This window comes from Leuresthes tenuis, unplaced genomic scaffold (assembly GCF_036924035.1).
Source record: "Leuresthes tenuis unplaced genomic scaffold, fLeuTen1.0.hap1 SCAF_50, whole genome shotgun sequence".
NCBI classification, from domain to species: Eukaryota; Metazoa; Chordata; class Actinopteri; order Atheriniformes; family Atherinopsidae; genus Leuresthes; species Leuresthes tenuis.
The window spans coordinates 535,123-557,014 of record NW_027325404.1 but is presented as its reverse complement, the minus strand read 5'-3'; the positions used below and the strand labels follow the sequence as shown (position 1 = coordinate 557,014).

The 21,892-nt window shown below is 42.5% G+C and overlaps 1 non-coding gene across 1 annotated transcript; it reads right to left on the bottom strand.

The window, feature by feature from the left end:
- Positions 1-995: 995 nt before the first annotated feature.
- On the bottom strand, positions 996-1,109 carry LOC140285695 (U5 spliceosomal RNA). The gene has a single exon (XR_011910676.1). It is a non-coding gene; the product is annotated as a U5 spliceosomal RNA (small nuclear RNA).
- Positions 1,110-21,892: the final 20,783 nt, after the last annotated feature.

The following is a 21,892-nucleotide window of genomic DNA, read 5'->3' as shown; positions in this document are numbered from 1 at the left end:
TGGGAAACTAGCTCTTCCTTCATTTCTTTAGGTGAAAAGTGAGTAGGGTGATCTATATTTCCTTTTCGGACTCTCGGTGTTGGCCTCTGACGCAATGTTGCATTTAACTTTGAGTCCCTGGGGGTTGATTGCAGAGCTGAAGTTAAAAAGGAGACCTCATTTGGTGAGTCGGAGGGGAAGACTCTAGGTTCTTCCACTGAAGAACTGTCTGAAAGGGACCTAACCCTTCCCCTCTTCTCTGATACCACTGGGGAATCAGAGGCTCAGATGCCGTCCTCTTCGGCTGTTGACCTTCTGGGAGGTGAGTATCTTCACTAGACTCACCTGTCTGCTCTTCCTCCTCATTTAGCGTAGCTCCACCCTCTGCCTGTGAATTCTCACAGACTTCAACACTGAGTGGTGAGGCCTCTACAGGCCCCTCCCCTTTTTGCTCCTCACTTCCAATCCAAGCTTTTGGCGGGAAGTTTGAATTTATTGGGTCAACCTCTTCACTTTGTTCACCAACTGCCACCTTTGGTCCTTCTCTTTGTTGGCTTGACTGTGGCTTTACCGTCTTTAATTTGTTGGCAAAAGATTTAGGGCAATCTCTGAAGAGGTGATTTAATTCTCCACAGAGATTACATTTCCTGCCATTTGGACACTCTCCAAAAGTTTGCCCAATTTCTCTGCTCTTCCCACATAACACCTTGGTACAAGCCTCAACCAGGTGCCCATGCTCACCACACTTGCGGCAGAACTTGGGCTGCCCCTGGTAGTGGATGTAACCTCCGTTTTCAAGGTGGCCAGAGTGTCGCCCACCCGCTGCACTGAGCACTCTTCAGCCCTTTTAAATGGTATAACTTTGCACTCCCGCACGCTCCAGCAAGCACCATTCAAGCAACAACTTTGCACTCCAGCTTCGAACATCGGCACAGTCGCAACAAGTAAGGCGACTCTACTCAGAGAAGTCACTCTGCATAGTAAGAAGATTTCTTTTGCACAGACAGAAAGGGCTTCACCCGCAAAGGTAAAGCCTGCCAAAAATAGAAACAACTCATTAGTGCTGCTCTCCACAGAAATCTTTAGTAAAAGGCGAAAGACTTGTACGTTATGAAGAGAAACCAGAGTACGATTATCCGTCACTGCGGGAGCAGGGCATCAGGCTAGTTGGCATAGCCACCTTCCCCATGGTGAGCTTTGCTTGGTTGAGACGCTTGCTCCCCCCCCCCCCTTGCTCCTCGGCTGACTAACTAGGAACAATCGGGCCCTATTCGATGGCTGCCTTGTCTTTTACTCTGTGCAATAGACAAGGCAGCAACAAAAACACCACGAGAATCCCGTATTGAGGCTTTGTTCTGATCGCTCATTCGGTGTCGCGTTTCTTTCAAGCAATTCTCCCGGTTAGCCCACACTCGGCTCGCTCCCATAGCCGTGTTAAAGTCTACTTCGCATTCACTCTCTTTTCTCAGCAGACTCTTGGGATTTTATCTATAAAATGAATTCCTTCACTCAAACTATGTGAAAACTGCTTTGTCCTTAATATTTACCATGTCTAGAAAGATTTAAACAAAAAAAACAACGTTGTACTTTGCAGTAAAAGAAAGAGCAAATCTAAAGTTTCAGGAATCCGAGAATAAGCTTACTTTCATGAGTTCTTCACGATTTCGGATTTTGCTATAAAATGAATTCCTTCACTCAAACTAAATTAAAACTGCTAAACCGCTAATCTGTTATATGTAAGGCAGATGTCAAATTCACCGAAATAGGATCAAAGGGTATTCGGCCAATCGAGCTGTAGCAGCTTCGGTAAAAGAGTATAAGTTGAAGAGTTTGTGAATAAAGGTGTGCGCACACATAGTGTGCTGTACAAAAATAGTTAGGGAGCAATGCCGGCTGGGGTATATGTTCTTGTATGTTGTCTGACTGTTTGATTTGAATGTGTTGTGTAAGTGTCCTGTTGAATGTTACATGTTTGGGCTTTGACACGCTTCACTGTGGTTGTTAACTGTGTGGTATGTCCTGAAATGTTATATGTTTGGGCTGTGTGACATGCTTAATGCTTGTCAGTAGCTACCCACTTATTCATATATAGCAACTGACAACGTAAGAAGTCCGGACATACTTTGATAGAGTAGTTGTAGAAGTATCCTTATTGATAATAGATAAACTAATTCATAGTGATAGAACAGTAGATGAACAGGTGCCTGCACATGTCTCACGAAAATAAAATGGATGTATGATTGCTGACGGCAGAGCAATACTGCCAAACTTATGAGTTCTTGTGGCAAACTTGATTCAGTGTCTTGACGTGTATACGCTGTTTCGCTGACTTGATTGTCACAAGAAACAAAGTGTGTTTGATAAGATCCGACCATTTTATTACGGGAGGATCAGTATGTATGGATTCTGATGTGACTGATAAACCCATTCGTATCTTAAGCATAATCTAATACGTGAGACAACGCCCTGGCACACGATAAAAAAAAAAAGAGAGAGAGAGCGGTTTTGTGTCCCCACAGTCCATAATGTAGAAAAGAGAGAAAAAAGCCTTTCTGATTTGGTGTGTGTACTCATAGTTCAGAGTGTAGAGAAAAGAAAGCCGTTTTGGTGTCACGGGTGTTGTGACTTACACACACACATTTCTAAATTGAGAAAGGAAATTATTTTAGAGGAAGCACTAGAGTTTAGATCCCACATTTGTTGATAGGCATTCATTTATTTCTTCACTTCTGATGAAGTTTCAACAATAAACAACAAACTTTGTATTATGAGAAAGAACCAGACTCATTCTTCAGGAATCCGAAAATAAGCTCTATTTTATGAGTTATGCACGAATTCGGATTCTCCTATAAAACGAATTCATTAACTCAAACCAAGTTAAGACTGCTTTGTCCTTCATATTTATTCATGTCTAATCAAGTTTCAACGATAAACAACGTTGTACTTTGTAGAATGAGAAAGAACTTCTTCAGCAATAAGCATCTCTCGACATATGACGAAATACAGATTTTGCTATAAAATTAATTCCTTCTATCAGCCTGACTTAAAACTGTTTGTCCTCCTTATTTATCCACTTCAAATCAAGTTTCAACAATTAAAAAAAATTTGTAGTTTGAGAAAGAACAACTTAATCTTCAGCAATCAGTATAAAAAGAGGTGCAAATGCCAACCATACATACCTAAAAGGTGGAGCGGAAGTATTCAGCTGCAAGTAGGTGTGAATGTTCGACCATAATTTGTAAAAAGCGGGTAAGAAAAGGTTCGAATGCCCGACTATATATTAACAAAAGCGGGAGGAGAGGTCTTCGGATGAGAGTGGGTGAGAATTTCCAACCATAATCTATAAAATACGGTGAAAAAAAATATGTGAATGCCTCATAGAACACTAAAAGCGGAAGTGTTCGGCTGCAAGAAGGTGTGAATGTTCGACCATAATTTGTAAAAAGCGGGTAAGAAAAGGTTCGAATGCCCGACTATATATTAACAAAAGGGGGAGGAGAGGTCTTCGGATGAGAGTGGGTGAGAATTTCCAACCATAATCTATAAAATACGGTGAAAAAAAATATGTGAATGCCTCATAGAACACTAAAAGCGGAAGTGTTCGGCTGCAAGAAGGTGTGAATGTCCGACTATATTTGGTGAAAAGCAGGTGAAGCAAGGTCTGAATGCCCAACCTTACATCATCAAAAGCGAGATCAGAGGTGTTTGGCTGCAAGAAGGCCATAGTTTGCCAAAAGCGGGTAAGGTGCGAATGACCGACTAAATATCAACAAAATTGGGGGCGGAGGTCTTCGGATGCAAGTGGGTGTGAATATCCCACCATACAAGTATGGTGGAGAGGAAGCTGTGAATGGCCGACCATAGTAAAAGGCGGGTGAGAGAAGGTGCGAATGTCAAACCATACATAATCAAAACAGGGAGCGGAGGTGTTCTGCTGTAAGAAGGTGTGAATGTCCAACCATAGTTGGTAAAAAGCGGGTAAAAAAAGGTTAAAATACCCGACTGTACACAATCAATAGCGGGAGCGGAGTTGTTCGGCTACTAAAAGTCCGACCATGGTTTGTAAAAAGCGGGTAAGAAAAGGTGCGAATGCCCGACAATGTATGATCAAAAGAGGGAGTGGAGGTTTTCGGCTGCAAGAAGGTCTGAATGTCCAACCATAATTTGTAAAAACCGGGGAAGAAAAGGCTCGAAAGCCCGACTATACACCATCAAAAGTGGGAGCGGAGGTGTTCAGCTGCAAGACGGTCTGAATGTCCATCAATAATTGCTAGAAAACATGAAAGAAAATTTTCGAATATCAAACTGCACATGTTCAGCTGCAAGAAGGTGTGAATGTCTACCCATAATTACTGAAAAATGGGTAAGAAAAGGTGCGAATGCCTAAACATACATCATCAAAAGAGGGAGCGGAGGTGTTCCGCTGTAAGACGGTGTGAATGTCCGACCATAGATGGTAAAAAGCGGGTAAGAAAAGGTTAAATTACCCGACTGTACACAATCAAAAGAGGGAGCGGAGTTGTTCAGCTAAAAGAAGGTGTGAAAGTCCGACCTTGGTTTGTAAAAAGCGGGTAAGAAAAGGTTCGTATGCCCGAATATACACCATCAAAAGCGGAAGCGGAGGTGTTCGGCTGCAAGATATTGTGAACGTCCGACCAAAGTTTATAAAAAGCAGTTAAGAAAAGGTTCGAATATCTAACCAAACATAATCAAAAGCGGGAGCAGAGCTGTTCGACTGGAAGTAGGTGTGAATGTCAGATCATAATTTGCAAAAAGCTGATGAGAAAGGGTGAGAATGCCCGACTATACACCATCAAATGCGGTAGCGGAGTTGTTCGGCTGTGAGTAGGTGTGAATCTCCAACCATAATTGCTGAAAAATGTGTTAGAAAAGGTAAAAATGCCGGTCCATACATAATCAAAATCGGGAGAGGTGGTGTTCAGCTGCAAGAAGGTCTGAATGTCCATCAATAATTGCTAGAAAACATGAAAGAAAATTTTCCAAAATCAAACCACACATGATCATAAGTGGGAGAGGAGGTGTTCAGCTGCAAGAAGGTGTGAATGTCCACCCATAATACCTGAAAAATGGGTAAAAAAAAGGTGCGAATGCCCAACCATACATCATCAAAAGCAGGAGTGCATGTGTTCGGCTACAAGAAGGTGTGAACGTCCAACCAAAGTTTGTAAAAAGCCGTTTAGGAAAGGTTCGAATATCCAACCATACATAATCAAAAGCGGGAGCAGAGCTGTTCGACTGCAAGTAGGTGTGAATGTCAGATCATAATTTGCAAAAAGCTGATGAGAAAGGGTGAGAATGCCCAAATATACACCATTAAATGCGGTAGCGGAGTTGTTCGGCTGTGAGTAGGTGTGAATCTCCAACCATAATTGCTGAAAAATGTGTTAGAAAAGGTAAAAATGCCGGTCCATACATAATCAAAATCGGGAGAGGTGGTGTTCAGCTGCAAGAAGGTCTAAATGTCCATCAATAATTGCTAGAAAACATGAAAGAAAATTTTCGAAAATCAAACCACACATGATCATAAGTGGGAGAGGAGGTGTTCAGCTGCAAGAAGGTGTGAATGTCCACCCATAATACCTGAAAAATGGGTAAAAAAAAAGGTGCGAATGCCCAACCAGACATCATCAAAAGCAGGAGTGCATGTGTTCGGCTACAAGAAGGTGTGAACGTCCAACCAAAGTTTGTAAAAAGCAGTTAAGAAAAGGTTCGAATATCCAACCATACATAATCAAAGCGGGAGCAGAGCTGTTCGACTGCAAGTAGGTGTGAATGTCAGATCATAATTTGCAAAAAGCTGATGAGAAAGGGTGAGAATGCCCGACTATACACCATCAAATGCGGGAGCGGAGTTGTTCGGCTGTGAGTAGGTGTGAATCTCCGACCATAATTGCTGAAAAATGTGTTAGAAAAGGTAAGAATGCCGGTCCATACATCATCAAAAGCGAGAGAGGTTGTGTTCGGCTGCAAGTAGGTGTGAATGTCCAGCCATAATTACTCACAAACGGGTAAGAAAAGGTAGTATTGCCAGACCATATATGATCAAAACAGGGAGCGGAGGTGGTTCAGCTGCAAGAAGGTTTGAATGTCCGACTAAAGTTCAAATATATTAACAAAAGCGGGAGGAGAGGTCTTCGGATGAGAGTGGTTGAAAATTTCCAACCATAATCTATAAAATGCGGTGAAAAAAAGGTGTGATAGAACACTAAAAGGTGGAGCGGAAGTGTTCGGCTGCAAGAAGGTGTGAATGTCCGACTATATTTGGTGAAAAGCAGGTGAAGCAAGGTCTGAATGCCCAACCTTACATCATCAAAAGCGAGATCAGAGGTGTTTGGCTGCAAGAAGGCCATAGTTTGCCAAAAGCGGGTAAGGTGCGAATGTCCGACTAAATATCAACAAAATTTGGGGCGGAGGTCTTCGGATGCAAGTGGGTGTGAATGTCCGACTATATTTGGTGAAAAGCAGGTGAAGCAAGGTCTGAATGCCCAACCTTACATCATCAAAAGCGAGATCAGAGGTGTTTGGCTGCAAGAAGGCCATAGTTTGCCAAAAGTGGGTAAGGTGCGAATGACCGACTAAATATCAACAAAAGTGGGGGCGGAGGTCTTCGGATGCAGGTGGGTGTGAATATCCCACCATACAAGTATGGTGGAGAGGAAGCTGTGAATGGCCGACCATAGTAAAAGGCGGGTGAGAGAAGGTGCGAATGTCAAACCATACATAATCAAAACAGGGAGCGGAGGTGTTCTGCTGTAAGAAGGTGTGAATGTCCAACCATAGTTGGTAAAAAGCGGGTAAGAAAAGGTTAAAATACCCGACTGTACACAATCAATAGCGGGAGCGGAGTTGTTCGGCTACTAAAATGTGTGAAAGTCCGACCATGGTTTGTAAAAAGCGGGTAAGAAAAGGTGCAAATGCCCGACAATGTATGATCAAAAGAGGGAGTGGAGGTTTTCGGCTACAAGAAGGTCTGAATGTCCAACCGTAATTTGTAAAAACCGGGGAAGAAAAGGCTCGAAAGCCCGACTATACACCATCAAAAGTGGGAGCGGAGGTGTTCAGCTGCAAGACGGTCTGAATGTCCATCAATAATTGCTAGAAAACATGAAAGAAAATTTTCGAATATCAAACTGCACATGATCATAAGCGGGAGAGGAGGTGTTCAGCTGCAAGAAGGTGTGAATGTCTACCCATAATTACTAAAAAATGGGTAAGAAAAGGTGCGAATGCCTAACCATACATCATCAAAAGAGGGAGCGGAGGTGTTCCGCTGTAAGACGGTGTGAATGTCCGACCATAGATGGTAAAAAGCAGGTAAGAAAAGGTTAAATTACCCGACTGTACACAATCAAAAGAGGGAGCGGAGTTGTTCAGCTAAGAGAAGGTGTGAAAGTCTGACCTTGGTTTGTAAAAAGCGGGTAAGAAAAGGTTCGTATGCCCGAATATACACCATCAAAAGCGGAAGCGGAGTTGTTCGGCTGTGAGTAGGTGTGAATCTCCAACCATAATTGCTGAAAAATGTGTTAGAAAAGGTAAAAATGCCGGTCCATACATAATCAAAATCGGGAGAGGTGGTGTTCAGCTGCAAGAAGGTGTGAATGTCCACCCATAATACCTGAAAAATGGGTAAAAAAAAAGGTGCGAATGCCCAACCATACATCATCAAAAGCAGGAGTGCATGTGTTCGGCTACAAGAAGGTGTGAACGTCCAACCAAAGTTTGTAAAAAGCAGTTAAGAAAAGGTTTGAATATCCAACCATACATAATCAAAAGCGGGAGCAGAGCTGTTCGACTGCAAGTAGGTGTGAATGTCAGATCATAATTTGCAAAAAGCTGATGAGAAAGGGTGAGAATGCCCGACTATACACCATCAAATGCGGGAGCGGAGTTGTTCGGCTGTGAGTAGGTGTGAATCTCCGACCATAATTGCTGAAAAATGTGTTAGAAAAGGTAAGAATGCCGGTCCATACATCATCAAAAGCGAGAGAGGTTGTGTTCGGCTGCAAGTAGGTGTGAATGTCCAGCCATAATTACTCACAAACGGGTAAGAAAAGGTAGTATATCCAGACCATATATGATCAAAACAGGGAGCGGAGGTGGTTCAGCTTCAAGAAGGTTTGAATGCCCGACTAAAGTTCAAATATATTAACAAAAGCGGGAGGAGAGGTCTTCGGATGAGAGTGGTTGAAAATTTCCAACCATAATGTATAAAATGCGGTGAAAAAAAGGTGTGATAGAACACTAAAAGGTGGAGCCGAAGTTTTCGGCTGCAAGAAGGTGTGAATGTCCGACTATATTTGGTGAAAAGCAGGTGAAGCAAGGTCTGAATGCCCAACCTTACATCATCAAAAGCGAGATCAGAGGTGTTTGGCTGCAAGAAGGCCATAGTTTGCCAAAAGCGGGTAAGGTGCGAATGTCCGACTAAATATCAACAAAATTTGGGGCGGAGGTCTTCGGATGCAAGTGGGTGTGAATGTCCGACTATATTTGGTGAAAAGCAGGTGAAGAAAGGTCTGAATGCCCAACCTTACATCATCAAAAGCGAGATCAGAGGTGTTTGGCTGCAAGAAGGCCATAGTTTGCCAAAAGCGGGTAAGGTGCGAATGACCGACTAAATATCAACAAAAGTGGGGGCGGAGGTCTTCGGATGCAGGTGGGTGTGAATATCCCACCATACAAGTATGGTGGAGAGGAAGCTGTGAATGGCCGACCATAGTAAAAGGCGGGTGAGAGAAGGTGCGAATGTCAAACCATACATAATCAAAACAGGGAGCGGAGGTGTTCTGCTGTAAGAAGGTGTGAATGTCCAACCATAGTTGGTAAAAAGCGGGTAAGAAAAGGTTAAAATACCCGACTGTACACAATCAATAGCGGGAGCGGAGTTGTTCGGCTACTAAAAGGTGTGAAAGTCCGACCATGGTTTGTAAAAAGCGGGTAAGAAAAGGTGCGAATGCCCGACAATGTATGATCAAAAGAGGGAGTGGAGGTTTTCGGCTGCAAGAAGGTCTGAATGTCCAACCATAATTTGTAAAAACCGGGGAAGAAAAGGCTCGAAAGCCCGACTATACACCATCAAAAGTGGGAGCGGAGGTGTTCAGCTGCAAGACGGTCTGAATGTCCATCAATAATTGCTAGAAAACATGAAAGAAAATGTTCGAATATCAAACTGCACATGATCATAAGCGGGAGAGGAGGTGTTCAGCTGCAAGAAGGTGTGAATGTCTAGCCATAATTACTAAAAAATGGGTAAGAAAAGGTGCGAATGCCTAACCATACATCATCAAAAGAGGGAGCGGAGGTGTTCCGCTGTAAGACGGTGTGAATGTCCGACCATAGATGGTAAAAAGCGGGTAAGAAAAGGTTAAATTACCCGACTGTACACAATCAAAAGAGGGAGCGGTGGTGTTCAGCTAAGAGAAGGTGTGAAAGTCCGACCTTGGTTTGTAAAAAGCGGGTAAGAAAAGGTTCGTATGCCCGAATATACACCATCAAAAGCGGAAGCGGAGGTGTTCGGCTGCAAGATATTGTGAACGTCCGACCAAAGTTTGTAAAAAGCAGTTAAGAAAAGGTTCGAATATCTAACCAAACATAATCAAAAGCGGGAGCAGAGCTGTTCGACTGCAAGTAGGTGTGAATGTCAGATCATAATTTGCAAAAAGCTGATGAGAAAGGGTGAGAATGCCCGACTATACACCATCAAATGCGGGAGCGGAGTTGTTCGGCTGTGAGTAGGTGTGAATCTCCGACCATAATTGCTGAAAAATGTGTTAGAAAAGGTAAGAATGCCGGTCCATACATCATCAAAAGCGAGAGAGGTTGTGTTCGGCTGCAAGTAGGTGTGAATGTCCAGCCATAATTACTCACAAACGGGTAAGAAAAGGTAGTATTGCCAGACCATATATGATCAAAACAGGGAGCGGAGGTGGTTCAGCTGCAAGAAGGTTTGAATGCCCGACTAAAGTTCAAATATATTAACAAAAGCGGGAGGAGAGGTCTTCGGATGAGAGTGGTTGAAAATTTCCAACCATAATGTATAAAATGCGGTGAAAAAAAGGTGTGATAGAACACTAAAAGGTGGAGCCGAAGTTTTCGGCTGCAAGAAGGTGTGAATGTCCGACTATATTTGGTGAAAAGCAGGTGAAGCAAGGTCTGAATGCCCAACCTTACATCATCAAAAGCGAGATCAGAGGTGTTTGGCTGCAAGAAGGCCATAGTTTGCCAAAAGCGGGTAAGGTGCGAATGTCCGACTAAATATCAACAAAATTTGGGGCGGAGGTCTTCGGATGCAAGTGGGTGTGAATGTCCGACTATATTTGGTGAAAAGCAGGTGAAGAAAGGTCTGAATGCCCAACCTTACATCATCAAAAGCGAGATCAGAGGTGTTTGGCTGCAAGAAGGCCATAGTTTGCCAAAAGCGGGTAAGGTGCGAATGACCGACTAAATATCAACAAAAGTGGGGGCGGAGGTCTTCGGATGCAGGTGGGTGTGAATATCCCACCATACAAGTATGGTGGAGAGGAAGCTGTGAATGGCCGACCATAGTAAAAGGCGGGTGAGAGAAGGTGCGAATGTCAAACCATACATAATCAAAACAGGGAGCGGAGGTGTTCTGCTGTAAGAAGGTGTGAATGTCCAACCATAGTTGGTAAAAAGCGGGTAAGAAAAGGTTAAAATACCCGACTGTACACAATCAATAGCGGGAGCGGAGTTGTTCGGCTACTAAAAGGTGTGAAAGTCCGACCATGGTTTGTAAAAAGCGGGTAAGAAAAGGTGCGAATGCCCGACAATGTATGATCAAAAGAGGGAGTGGAGGTTTTCGGCTGCAAGAAGGTCTGAATGTCCAACCATAATTTGTCAAAACCGGGGAAGAAAAGGCTCGAAAGCCCGACTATACACCATCAAAAGTGGGAGCGGAGGTGTTCAGCTGCAAGACGGTCTGAATGTCCATCAATAATTGCTAGAAAACATGAAAGAAAATGTTCGAATATCAAACTGCACATGATCATAAGCGGGAGAGGAGGTGTTCAGCTGCAAGAAGGTGTGAATGTCTAGCCATAATTACTAAAAAATGGGTAAGAAAAGGTGCGAATGCCTAACCATACATCATCAAAAGAGGGAGCAGAGGTGTTCCGCTGTAAGACGGTGTGAATGTCCGACCATAGATGGTAAAAAGCGGGTAAGAAAAGGTTAAATTACCCGACTGTACACAATCAAAAGAGGGAGCGGAGTTGTTCAGCTAAGAGAAGGTGTGAAAGTCCGACCTTGGTTTGTAAAAAGCGGGTAAGAAAAGGTTCGTATGCCCGAATATACACCATCAAAAGCGGAAGCGGAGGTGTTCGGCTGCAAGATATTGTGAACGTCCGACCAAAGTTTGTAAAAAGCAGTTAAGAAAAGGTTCGAATATCTAACCAAACATAATCAAAAGCGGGAGCAGAGCTGTTCGACTGGAAGTAGGTGTGAATGTCAGATCATAATTTGCAAAAAGCTGATGAGAAAGGCTGAGAATGCCCGACTATACACCATCAAATGCGGTAGCGGAGTTGTTTGGCTGTGAGTAGGTGTGAATCTCCAACCATAATTGCTGAAAAATGTGTTAAAAAAGGTAAAAATGCCGGTCCATACATCATCAAAATCGGGAGAGGTGGTGTTCAGCTGCAAGAAGGTCTAAATGTCCATCAATAATTGCTAGAAAACATGAAAGAAAATTTTCGAAAATCAAACCACACATGATCATAAGTGGGAGAGGAGGTGTTCAGCTGCAAGAAGGTGTGAATGTCCACCCATAATACCTGAAAAATGGGTAAAAAAAAGGTGCGAATGCCCAACCATACATCATCAAAAGCAGGAGTGCATGTGTTCGGCTACAAGAAGGTGTGAACGTCCAACCAAAGTTTGTAAAAAGCAGTTAAGAAAAGGTTCGAATATCCAACCAAACATAATCAAAAGCAGGAGCAGAGCTGTTCGACTGCAAGTAGGTGTGAATGTCAGATCATAATTAGCAAAAAGCTGATGAGAAAGGGTGAGAATGCCCGACTATACACCATCAAATGCGGGAGCGGAGTTGTTCGGCTGTGAGTAGGTGTGAATCTCCGACCATAATTGCTGAAAAATGTGTTAGAAAAGGTAAGAATGCCGGTCCATACATCATCAAAAGCGAGAGAGGTTGTGTTCGGCTGCAAGTAGGTGTGACTGTTCGACTAAAGTTTGTAAAAAGTGGGTAAGACAAGGTGCGAATGCCTGACAATGTATGATCAAAAGCGGGAGCGGAGGTGTTCAGCTGCAAGAAGGTCTACATGTCCATCAATAATTGCTAGAAAACATGAAAGAAACTTTTCGAAAATCAAACCGCACATGATCATAAGTGGGATAGGAGGTGTTCAGCTGCAAGGTGTGAATGTCCACCCATAATTCCTGAAAAATGGGCAAAAAAAAGGTGTGAATGCCCAACCATACATCATCAAAAGCAGGAGTGGAAGTGTTCGGCTACAAGAAGGTGTGAACGTCCAACCAAAATATGTAAAAAGAAGTTAAGAAAAGGTTCGAATATCCAACCAAACATAATCAAAAGCGGGAGCAGAGCTGTTCGACTGCAAGTAGGTGTGAATGTCAGATCATAATTTGCAAAAAGCTGATGAGAAAGGGTGAGAATGCCCGACTATACATCATCAAATGCGGGAGCGGAGTTGTTCGGCTGTGAGTAGGTGTGAATCTCCGACCATAATTGCTGAAAAATGTATTAGAAAAGGTAAAAATGCCGGTCCATACATCATCAAAAGCGAGAGGGGTTGTGTTCGGCTGCAAGTAGGTGTGAATGTCCAGCCATAATTACTCACAAACGGGTAAGAAAAGGTAGTATTGCCAGACCATATATGATCAAAACAGGGAGCGGAGGTGGTTCAGCTGCAAGAAGGTTTGAATGTCCGACTAAAGTTCAAAAATATTAAAGAAAGCGGGAGGAGAGGTCTTCGGATGAGAGTGGTTGAAAATTTCCGACCATAATGTTTAAAATGCGGGTAAGGTGCGAATGTCCGACTAAATATCAAAAAAATTTGGGGCAGAGGTCTTCGGATGCAAGTGGGTGTGAATATCCAACCATACAAGTATGGTGGAGAGGAAGCTGTGAATAGCCGACCATAGTTTGGAAAAAGCGGGTAAGAAAAGGTTCGAATGCCCGACTATACACCATCAAAAGTGGGAGCAGAGGTGTTCCGCTGTAAGACGGTGTGAATGTCCGACCATAGTTGGTAAAAAGCGGGTAAGAAAAGGTTAAAATACCCGACTGTACACAATCAATAGCAGGAGCGGAGTTGTTCGGCTACAAGAAGGTGTGAAAGTCCGACCATGGTTTGTAAAAACCGGGAAGAAAAGGCTCGAAAGCCCGACTATACACCATCAAAAAGAAGGTTTGAATGTCCATCAATAATTGCTTTAAAACAAGAAAGTAAATTTTCGAATATCAAACCGTACATGATCATAAGCGGGAGAGGAGGTGTTCCGCTGTAAGACGGTGTGAATGTCCGACCATAGTTGGTAAAAAGCGGGTAAGAAAAGGTTAAAATACCCGACTGTACACAATCAATAGCGGGAGCGGAGTTGTTCGGCTACTAAAAGGTGTGAAAGTCCGACCCTGGTTTGTAAAAAGCGGGTAAGAAAAGGTTCGAATGCCCGAACATACACCATCAAAAGAGGGAGCGGAGGTGTTCCGCTGTAAGACGGTGTGAATGTCCGACCATAGTTGGTAAAAAGCGGGTAAGAAAAGGTTAAAATACCCGACTGTACACAATCAATAGCAGGAGCGGAGTTGTTCGGCTACAAGAAGGTGTGAAAGTCCGACCATGGTTTGTAAAAACCGGGAAGAAAAGGTTCGAATGCCCGACTATACACCATCAAAAAGAAGGTTTGAATGTCCATCAATAATTGCTTTAAAACAAGAAAGTAAATTTTCGAATATCAAACCGTACATGATCATAAGCGGGAGAGGAGGTGTTCCGCTGTAAGACGGTGTGAATGTCCGACCATAGTTGGTAAAAAGCGGGTAAGAAAAGGTTAAAATACCCGACTGTACACAATCAATAGCGGGAGCGGAGTTGTTCGGCTACTAAAAGGTGTGAAAGTCCGACCCTGGTTTGTAAAAAGCGGGTAAGAAAAGGTTCGAATGCCCGAACATACACCATCAAAAGAGGGAGCGGAGGTGTTCCGCTGTAAGACGGTGTGAATGTCCGATCATAGTTGGTAAAAAGCGGGTAAGAAAAGGTTAAAATACCCGACTGTACACAATCAAAAGAGGGAGCGGAGTTGTTCAGCTAAGAGAAGGTGTGAAAGTCCGACCATGGTTTGTAAAAAGCGGGTAAGAAAAGGTGCGAATGTCCGACAATGTATGATCAAAAGAGAGAGCGGAGGTTTTCGGATACACGAAAGTTTGAATGTCCTACCATAGTTTGTAAATAGCGGGTAAGAAAAGGTTCGAATGCCCGACTATACACCATAAAAAGCGGGAGCGGAGGTGTTCCGCTGTAAGACGGTGTGAATGTCCGACCATAGTTGGCAAAAAGCGGGTAAGAAAAGGTTAAAATACCCGACTGTACAAAATCAATAGCGGGAGCGGAGTTGTTCGGCTACAAGAAGGTGTGAAAGTCCGACCATGGTTTGTAAAAAGCAGTTAAGAAAAGGTTCGAATATCCAACCAAACATAATCAAAAGCGGGAGCAGAGCTGTTCGACTGCAAGTAGGTGTGAATGTCCAGCCATAATTACTCACAAACGGGGGAAGAAAAGGTAGTATTGCCAGACCATACATGATCAAAACAGGGAGCGGAGGTTCAGCTGCAAGGTGTGAATGTCTGACTATAGTTTGTAAAAAGCGGGTAAGACAAGGTGTGAATGCCCGACAATGTATGATCAAAAGAGACAGCGGAGGTGTTCGGCTGCAAGGTCTGAATGTCCAACCATAATTTGTAAAAACCGGGTAAGAAAAGGCTCGAAAGCCCGACTATACATCATCAAAAGTGGGAGCGGAGGTGTTCAGCTTCAAGAAGGTGTGAATGTTCGACTAAAGTTTGTAAAAAGCTGGTAAGACAAGGAGCGATGTCCCGACATTGTATGATCAAAAGCGGGAGCGGAGGTGTCCAGCTTTGAGTAGGTGTGAATGTCCGACCATAATTGCTGAAAAATGTGTACCATTTTACTGGACCATACATCATCAAAAGCGGGAGAGGTGGTGTTCGGCTGCAAGAAGGTGTGAAAGTCCGACAATGGTTTGTAAAAAGCGGGTAATAAAAGGTTCGAATGCCCGAATATACATCATCAAAAGCGGAAGCGGAGGTGTTCGGATGCAAGAAGGTGTGAACGTCCGACCAAAGTTTGTAAAAAGCAGTGAAAAGCGAGAAAAAGCTTTTCGTGAGTTCTCTATGATTTGGGATTTTGCTTATAAAATGCATTACTTCACTCAAACTATGTTAAAACTGATTTGTCCTTCATATTTACCATGTCTAGATCGACTTCAACAAAGAAAAACATTGGACTTTGCAGTAAAAGAAAGAGCAAATCTAAAGTTTCAGGAATCCGAGTATAAGCCTGCTTTCATGAGTTCTGCACGATTTCGGATTTAGCTATAAAATGAATTGCTTTGCTCAAACCAAGTTAAAACTGCTTTGTCCTTCCATATTCAATGTCTAGATCGACTTCAACAAAGAAAAACATTGGACTTTGCAGTAGAAGAAGTTGAAATCCATCTACACATTGATAAATATGAAGGACAAAGCAGTTCCCACTTGCCCATAAGAAAATAAGCTTATTCTGGGATTCCTGATCCTTCAGTTTTGCTCTTTCTTCTACTGCAAAATACAATGTTGTTCTTTGTTGAAGTCGATCTAGACATTGATAAATATGAATGAAAAAGCAGTTTTAACTTGGTTTGAGTGAAGGAATTGATTTTATAGATAAAATCCCAAATCATGCAGAACTCCTCAAAAGGGGCGTATGGCTTAATCACAAGTGTGGCTCTTTCTCATTCAGGGTAGTATGAGGAAGTTTATGCTTGAAATATATGTAGAAATGGGTACATATGAAGGACAAAGCAGTGTTAACTTAGTTTGAGTGAAGGAATTCATTTTATACATAAAATCCGAAATCGTGCAGAACGTATGAAAAGAAGCTTATTCTCGGATTCCTGATCCTTCAGTTTTGCTCTTTCTTCTACTGCAAAATACAATGTTGTTCTTTGTTGAAGTCGATCTAGACATTGATAAATATGAAGGAAAAAGCAGTTTTAACTTGGTTTGAGTGAATTAATTCATTTTATACATAAAATCCGAAATCGTGCAGAACTCATGAAAATAAGCTTATTCTCGGATTCCTAAAACTTTTGATTTGCTCTTTCTTTTATTGCAAAGTACAACGTTGTTTTTTGTTTAAATCTATCGAGACATTGATAAATATGAAGGTAAAAGCCGTTTTAACATAGTTTGAGTGAAGGAATTGATTTTATAGATAAAATCCCAAATCATGCAGAACTCCTCAAAAGGGGCGTATGGCTTAATCACAAGTGTGGCTCTTTCTCATTCAGGGTAGTATGAGGAAGTTTATGCTTGAAATATATGTAGAAATGGGTACATATGAAGGGCAAAGCAGTGTTAACTTAGTTTGAGTGAAGGAATTTATTTTATACATAAAATCCGAAATCGTGCAGAACGTATGAAAAGAAGCTTATTCTAGGATTCCTGATCCTTCAGTTTTGCTCTTTCTTCTACTGCAAAATACAATGTTGTTCTTTGTTGAAGTCAATCTAGACATTGATAAATATGAAGGAAAAAGCAGTTTTAACTTGGTTTGAGTGAATGAATTCATTTTATACATAAAATCCGAAATCGTGCAGAACTCATGAAAATAAGCTTATTCTCGGATTCCTAAAACTTTTGATTTGCTCTTTCTTTTATTGCAAAGTACAACGTTGTTTTTTGTTTAAATCTATCGAGACATTGATAAATATGAAGGTAAAAGCCGTTTTAACATAGTTTGAGTGAAGGAATTAATTTTATAGATAAAATCCCAAACCATGCAGAACTCCTCAAAAGGGGCGTATGGCTTAATCACAAGTGTGGCTCTTTCTCATTCAGGGTAGTATGAGGAAGTTTATGCTTGAAATATATGTAGAAATGGGTACATATGAAGGACAAAGCAGTGTTAACTTAGTTTGCGTGAAGGAATTCATTTTATACATAAAATCCGAAATCGTGCAGAACTCATGAAAATAAGCTTATTCTCGGATTCCTGGATATTCACACCTTCTTGCAGCTGAACACCTCCTCTCCCGCTAATGATCATGTAAGGTTTGATATTCGAAAATTTTCTTTCATGTTTTAAAGCAATTATTAATGGACATTCACACCTACTTGCAGTCGAACAGCTCTGCTCCCGCTTTTGATTATGTTTGGTTAGATATTCGAACCTTTTCTTAACTGCTTTTTCACAAACTTTGGTCGGACGTTCACACCTTCTTGCAGCCGAACACCTACGTTTCCGGTTTTGATAGTGTATATTCGGGCATACGAACCTTTTCTTACCCGCTTTTTACAAACTTTAGTCGGACATTAACACCTTCTTGCAGCTTAACCACCTCCGCTCCCTTTTTTGATCATGTATGGTCTGGCAATACTACCTTTTCTTACCCATTTGTGAGTAATTATGGCTGGACATTCACACCTACTTGCAGCCGAACACCACCTCTCCCGCTTTTGATGATGTATGGACCGGCATTCTTACCTTTTCTAACACATTTTTCAGCAATTATGGTTGGAGATTCACACCTACTCACAGCCGAACACCTCCGCTCCCGCATTTGATGGTGTATATTCGGGCATACGAACCTGTTCTTACCCGCTTTTTAAAAACCATGGTCGGACTTTCACACCTACTAACAGCCGAACACCTCCGCTCCCGCATTTGATGGTGTATATTCGGGCATACGAACCTGTTCTTACCCGCTTTTTACAAAATATGGTCGGACTCTCACATCTTCTTGTAGCCGAACACATCCGCTCCCGCTATTGATTGTGTACAGTCGGGTATTTTAACCTTTTCTTACCCGCTTTTTACCAAGTATGGTCGGACATTCACACCTTCGTACAGCAGAACACCTACGCTCCCTCTTTTGATGGTGTATGTTTGGGCATTCAAACCTTTTCTTACCCGCTTTTTCCAAACTATGGTCGGCTATTCACAGCTTCCTCTCCACCATAGTTGTATGTTGGGATATTCACACCCACTTGCATCCGAAGACCTCCACCCCAAATTTTGTTGATATTTAGTCGGACATTCGCACCTTACCCGCTTTTGGCAAACTATGGCCTTCTTGCAGCCAAACACCTCTGATCTCGCTTTTGATGATGTAAGGTTGGGCATTCAGACCTTGCTTCACCGGCTTTTCACCAAATATAGTCGGACATTCACACCTTCTTGCAGCCGAACACTTCCGCTCCACCTTTTAGTGTTCTATCACACCTTTTTTTCACCGCATTTTATAGATTATGGTCGGAAATTTTCAACCACTCTCATCCGAAGACCTCTCCTCCCGCTTTTGTTAATATATTTGAACTTTAGTCGGACATTCAAACCTTCTTGCAGCTGAACCACCTCCGCTCCCTGTTTTGATCATATATGGTCTGGCAATACTACCTTTTCTTACCCGTTTGTGAGTAATTATGGCTGGACATTCACACCTACTTGCAGCCGAACACAACCTCTCTCGCTTTTGATGATGTATGGACCGGCATTCTTACCTTTTCTAACACATTTTTCAGCAATTATGGTTGGAGAATCACACCTACTCACAGCAGAACAACTCCGCTACCGCATTTGATGGTGTATAGTCGGGATTTCTCACCCTTTCTCATCAGCTTTTTGCAAATTATTCTCTGACATTCACACCTACTTGCAGTCGAACAGCTCTGCTCCCGCTTTTGATTATGTTTGGTTAGATATTCGAACCTTTTCTTAACTGCTTTTTCACAAACTTTGGTCGGACGTTCACACCTTCTTGTAGCCGAACACATGAACTCCTGCTTTTGATGATGTATGGTTGGGCATTCACACCTTTTTTTTGCCCATTTTTCAGGAATTATGGGTGGACATTCACACCTTGCAGCTGAACACCTCCTATCCCACTTATGATCATGTGCGGTTTGATTTTCGAAAAGTTTCTTTCATGTTTTCTAGCAATTATTGATGGACATGTAGACCTTCTTGCAGCTGAACACCTCCGCTCCCGCTTTTGATCATACATTGTCGGGCGTTCGCACCTTGTCTTACCCACTTTTTACAAACTTTAGTCGAACAGTCACACCTACTTGCAGCCGAACACAACCTCTCTCGCTTTTGATGATGTATGGACCGGCATTCTTACCTTTTCTAACACATTTTTCAGCAATTATGGTCGGAGATTCACACCTACTCACAGCCGAACAACTCCGCTCCCGCATTTGATGGTGTATAGTCGGGCATTCTCACCCTTTCTCATCAGCTTTTTGCAAATTATGATCTGACATTCACACGTACTTGCAGTCGAACAGCTCTGCTCCTGCTTTTGATTATGTTTGGTTGGATATTCGAACCTTTTCTTAACTGCTTTTTACAAACTTTGGTTGGACGTTCACACCTTCTTGTAGCCGAACACATGCACTCCTGCTTTTGATGATGTATGGTTGGGCATTCGCACCTTTTTTTTTTACCATTTTTTCAGGTATTATGGGTGGACATTCACACCTTCTTGCAGCTGAACACCTCCTCTCCCACTTATGATCATGTGTGGTTTGATTTTCGAAAATTTTCTTTCATGTTTTCTAGCAATTATTGATGGACATTTAGACCTTCTTGCAGCTGAACACCACCTCTCCCGATTTTGATGATGTATGGACCGGCATTTTTACCTTTTCTAACATATTTTTCAGCAATTATGGTTGGAGATTCACACCTACTCACAGCCCAACAACTAGGCTACCGCATTTGATGGTGTATAGTCGGGATTTCTCACACTTTCTCATCAGCTTTTTGCAAATTATTCTCTGACATTCACACCTACTTGCAGTCAAACAGCTCTGCTCCCGCTTTTGATTATGTTTGGTTAGATATTCGAACCTTTTCTTAACTGCTTTTTTACAAACTTTGGTCGGACGTTCACACCTTCTTGCAGCCGAACACCTACACTTCCGGTTTTGATAGTGTATATTCGGGCATACGAACCTTTTCTTACCCGCTTTTTACAAACCATTGTCGGACTTTCACACCTTCTCTTAGCTGAACAACTCCGCTCCCTCTTTTGATTGTGTACAGTCGGGTATTTTAACCTTTTCTTACCCGCTTTTTACCAACTATGATCGGACATTCACACCGTCTTACAGCGGAACACCTCCGCTCCCTCTTTTGATGGTGTATGTTCGGGCATTCGAACCTTTTCTTACCCGCTTTTTACAAACCAGGGTCGGACTTTCACACCTTTTAGTAGCCGAACAACTCCGCTCCTGCTATTGATTGTGTACAGTCGGGTATTTTAACCTTTTCTTACCCGCTTTTTACCAACTATGGTCGGACATTCACACCGTCTTACAGCGGAACACCTCCTCTCCCGCTTATGATCATGTACGGTTTGATATTCGAAAATTTACTTTCTTCTTTTAAAGCAATTATTGATGGACATTCAAACCTTCTTTTTGATGGTGTATAGTCGGGCTTTCGAGCCTTTTCTTCCCGGTTTTTACAAACCATGGTCGGACTTTCACACCTTCTTTTAGCCGAACAACTCCGCTCCTGCTATTGATTGTGTACAGTCGGGTATTTTAACCTTGTCTTACCCGCTTTTTACCAACTATGGTCGGACATTCACACCGTCTTACAGCGGAACACCTCCTCTCCCGCTTTTGATGGTGTAGAGTCGGGCATTCGAACCTTTTCTTACCCGCTTTTTACAAACTATGGTGGGACATTCAAACCTTCTTGTATCCGAAAACCTCCGCTCTCTCTTTTGATCATACATTGTCGGACATTCGCACCTTTTCTTACCCGCTTTTTACAAACCATGGTCGGACTTTCACACCTTCTTGTAGCCGAACACATCCGCTCCCGCTAATGATTGTGTACAGTCGGGTATTTTAACCTTTTCTTACCCACTTTTTACCAACTATGGTCGGACATTCACACCTTCGTACAGCGGAACACCTCCGCTCCCTCTTTTGATGTTGTATGTTCGGGTATTCAAACCTTTTCTTACCCGCTTTTTCCAAACTATGGTCGGCTATTCACAGCTTCCTCTCCACCATACTTGTATGGTTGGATATTCACACCCACTTGCATCCGAAGACCTCTGCCCCAAATTTTTTTGATATTTAGTCGGACATTCGCACCTTACCCGCTTTTGGCAAACTATGGCCTTCTTGCAGCCAAACACCTCTGATCTCGCATTTGATGATGTAAGGTTTGGCATTCAGACCTTGCTTCACCTGCTTTTCACCAAATATAGTCGGACATTCACACCTTCTTGCAGCCGAACACTTCCGCTCCACCTTTTAGTGTTCTATCACACCTTTTTTTCACCGCATTTTATACATTATGGTCGGAAATTTTCAACCACTCTCATCCGAAGACCTCTCCTCCCGCTTTCTTTAATATATTTTAACTTTAGTCGGACATTCAAACCTTCTTGCAGCTGAACCACCTCCGCTCCCTGTTTTGATCATATATGGTCTGGCAATACTACCTTTTCTTACCCGTTTGTGAGTAATTATGGCTGGACATTCACACCTTTTTGCAGCCGAACACAACCCCTCTCGCTTTTGATGATGTATGGACCGGCATTTTTACCTTTTCTAACACATTTTTCAGCAATTATGGTCGGAGATTCACAC